The sequence below is a fragment of the Xenia sp. Carnegie-2017 genome, unplaced genomic scaffold, assembly GCF_021976095.1.
Source record: "Xenia sp. Carnegie-2017 unplaced genomic scaffold, XeniaSp_v1 HiC_scaffold_6, whole genome shotgun sequence".
NCBI lineage: Eukaryota > Metazoa > Cnidaria > Anthozoa > Malacalcyonacea > Xeniidae > Xenia > Xenia sp. Carnegie-2017.
In genome coordinates, this window is record NW_025813526.1 from 9,515,155 (window position 1) to 9,519,679 (window position 4,525).

The following is a 4,525-nucleotide window of genomic DNA, read 5'->3' on the forward strand; positions in this document are numbered from 1 at the left end:
GTTTTTCTTCCATTTTATTTATTTTTCCATATAATAATGGTATTATTTTTTTTAAATACAGAAAAAACTTTTGATTTTACAGAAGATTCAATTTCAAAATAATTACATTTTGTACATAATGATTGTTTACATCTTTTTAGAGGAGAAAGATGGTTTGAAGTAAAATTATTAAATTCACGAAATGTTGACTTTACAAATGTCAGATTTGCAAATAATCCAACTTTGTTTTTGGGAAGGTCATGCACGTCATACATATCATCTTTTTCCACCTTTCTTTATTCAACTCCAATATGCTTACCTTCCCCTAATATGATATTAAGGTATTTTATATTAATTTTTTTAGTAAATAAATAGAAAAAATGAACTATTCTTATATTTTATTAAAAAAAAATCAAATTTCTTTTTTTATCTATTTTCTAAAAAAATTGGAACTTCTTACCTTTTTTTCGCTGATAAATGTTGACACAATTGTAACTTTTATTATAATCAATACAAACCTTGAGTTGATATGAACTCGAACTATACAATGTATATAAAGAAATGTGCAATTAAAAATCAATTGTTTCATTTTTAAATGGTTTTATATTTTTTATTATTTTTGTTAGTATTTTTTTGCAGATAAAGTAAAAAAAAATCATGAAAGGAATAAAAATGAATTGACACTTTTTTGATGATTATCTGATGGAAAAAACTGTACATTTTACCCAACGTTTATAATTTCGTTTCTATATTTCAATGATATGGATTTACTATCGATATTTGCTATTTTATTGATGGAAAATCGTGGCCATCCTTTTTTATATCGGTTGCATTTTGTATGCAGTTATTTATCAAGATCGAAAAGAGCCCAATCAAAAATCAATTTTTAAAAAAATAAAAAAAATAGATAAGAATTAAATTTATTCAAAATTCTTTAAACTTCATTCGAAAAAAGAAAACTATAAAAAAATAGATTTTATTCAAAAATTGTATGGGACATAAGGGTGTATACGTTGTTGGGATTATGAAAACTTTGAACACATTTATTTAATATCTACCTATTAGGAGGGAGGTAATTTTTATATACAGTACATAATGTTGTTATTATTTAATGAAGATTTTCCTTGTAGATATAATTATTGCGAAAATGGGATGGTCCTAAACGCTGTTAAAACCAAAGCATTACTTATCACCGGAAAGAGGCTACATTCATCATTAGTTGATGGCAATCACCTGTCAATAACCCTTGATGGGGCTGAAATAGAACAAGTAACCTCTTATAAATTGCTTGGTGTAACACTCGATCAAGATCTTACATTTAGTGACCGCATTTCTAGCCTAAAGGCCAAGCTTTCTCTGCTTATTGGTTTATTGAAAAAGATAAAGAGATACCTTCCAATAAAAGAAAGACTTTTATACTACAACACTTTGATTAAACCCGTCCTTATGTACGGGAGCGTGGTTTGGAATACCTGCGACGTTAAAGAACTCCACTGTCTCTAAGGTTACAGAAAAGGGCTGCCCGAGTAATTCTTGGAGTAGACCCTTATTCTAGAAGTGTTGTAACTTTAGTAAACAACACTAAACAACACTAAACTAGGCTGGTTGCCTTTTTTTGACGAAATAAAACTAAACAAATGTGCCATGATTTTTAAGAGCCTCAAATGCGATGTTCCTATTTATATCAAAGATTTGTTCAATACGAACAGTTCTGTTGACAATAGGTCCACGAGACATGGCAATTTAAATTTAGTGTGTCCCAAATACCTAAGAAATAACAATGGTGGCAAGGCATTCAGTGTTAACGCAGTCAAGTTATGGAGCAGCCTTCCCCATGATATCAAAAAAAAGCCTAGTACAAATCTATTCAAAACAGCTAAGAAAAAGCATTTTATAAGCTCATATAAAAACCTGGACAACTTTGAAACAATATTAAGCAATAGCACACTACCTAATTTTAATTTTAATTTTTTATAAATTAATTTTATCTTTCTGAATATTTTTTATGTGTCCTGCTATTTTTATCATAGAATTTTGTAATTATTTATATATTTATTCATTTATCAGTTTTTTGTAATGCTGTATAATCTAGTTAGAGGGCCACAGGTTTGTCAGCTTTTCAGCTGTTACGTGTCCCCCTCTTCAAATAAAGTCCTTATTATTATTTTAGTTTCTCAAAAAAACCCGATATTATATTATATGATCATTTTAAAATTTATTTGCATGATTCTCCTTTTGTAAAAAAGGTATTTTTCATTTGGATTTACAGTGTTGGGGTTTATTTCAATTTGTTATTGGTGTATAAATTTATATATCATGTAAAGAATTTTTTGAATTTTGTGTACCTAATGAATTCATTGAAAAAACATTTATGTAATAAAATTTTTTAATAAATATATTATTTATACACAAAATATTTCACTTTTTTAATTTTTTCTTCTAATATTCTTTGCCATAATTAGAGAATATTTATTGATGCGGTTTAATGTTTTCTGATGATTCCATAAGATAATTGAAATTTTTCATAAATAAAACGAGTTGTTTTAAAGCGTGAACGACGAGCATCGTTTGCATATTTTGCTGCACCATCAGTTGTTTTGTTAGCACAAAAAACATTTTCCTTTATCGCAAATTGCATATTCGGCTCATCCATCACCATATTTTCTATTTACTTGGCTTAAGTTAAGATGTCTTCCAGCGTAATTAGCAATTATTTTGTTTTTTGAAATTGAATTTTTATATGCAAATAATCCTTTACCACTGTTAGGAGTATTTTAATTCTTAAATTAAATTTTTTTCCCAAGTGAATCCAACATAAATTGGTCATTAAAGTTTTTTATAACATCTTTAAAGTAACTCCATCACATTGTTGCATCTTTGGTATACTTTCTTTTATTTTTGTAAATTAATCTTATTCCATCATAAAGTTCAGTATTTCTTTCAATATATTTCATTCATTTCTCAATTTTAAAACATATATCAGAATGATTTAATTCGATATTATATAATTCTTTTTTAAGCGAAAAAAAATTATTTTTTATTGTATTAACGTCGCAATACGTTACAGAATTATCATCATTATTATCTGATTTTCAATCTTGAATTGATTGTTGAAATAAGAAAGGTGAGAATAAAATACAATTATTGTTTTCGCTTATTTCATAGGTAGAAATAGTACTGGCTCGTTCAGTATTTTTATTTTTTATTTTTCATTTTTATTTAAAAGTAAATGAAAGTCTATATAACATAGTGTTTTTTCAGCCATTTTATTAATTAATTAATTTTAGTAATTGGCAATTCCATGTGTAAACCACCCAACGATACACAGCTTATAAAATCAAATCTAAACTGTATGTGTATAAAAGGTTCCAAAATGAAATTAATGGTCATGATAATGTACACGGTGAAGAAAAAAAAAGATAAAAAAAATAAAGAAAAAGATAAAGAAAAAGAAAATCATGTCAAAAATAAAAAATAAAGAAATTGACGAAGACAAAAGAAAAAAATTAAAATTATTTCAAATAGTAAAATAATGAATATAGTTAATTTATTTCATTCAAAAATTGGCGCAAAAATTGAATACATCAAAAAAAAATAAAAAATTTATTGATTTAAAATATAAAAGAACAATTTTTAAGTTAAATGGTGAACTTAAGGATCGCACGTAGTAAATTTTTATAAAAAATACAATTCAAAAATTTAATAGATTTTTTGAAACAATTTTCAAAAATATTACAATATTTGCTCAATATACCAAAATTGTCTGTAAGCTCTGAGAATGATTTAGTTAGATTATCTTTCGAAAAAGCTCTGTTAGCACCTTTTTCGACAGCCTTATTACCTTGAAATGAAATCAATATAAAGAGATAATTAGATTTTATTGAAAATTATTTACAAAGTAATATTTCAGAATTTTTAAATAACGATTGGGAAACCAATGTATGTATTATGATTATTCCAAATTAATATAAAAATGAAAAAATATCATTTAGGAAAAAGACCAATTCAGAAAAACAAAACCAAAATCTTATTTATAACTTAAATCCTGATGATGATAGTAGGGAGAGGGGGTGAAACAAATTGTCGAGTTTTGAGCATCAAAGAGAGATTATAAATTGCATTTTGCAAATTAAGTGTGAAAAGTTACAAATTCAAACTAAGAATTGTTTTTTTTCTTTTGCTGTATTAATAGGAAATAGGTTTATGAATAGTGACGATAAACCATCTAAAATAAATAAAATTAATAAATCGGTTGCTAAAATAGTTCCTTAAGACGAAGTTGAAACATTCTATAAAGAAACTAATTTACTAAAGGGAAGTTTTTCCATTAACAAACTAAATATAATTTACTAAAACTATTTAAAAAAAGATAATTTTTAATTGGCCATTTTTTAAAGATAAATTAGATACAATAATTTATGGTTCAAAAGAGACAAATCACGAATCCTTTAATATAAGTGACAAAACTATTTTTTTATGGTTAAATGATTCTCACTAGGATTGAATCTTAAGTCCTAAAGTATTTTCTAATTTAAAACTAAATATA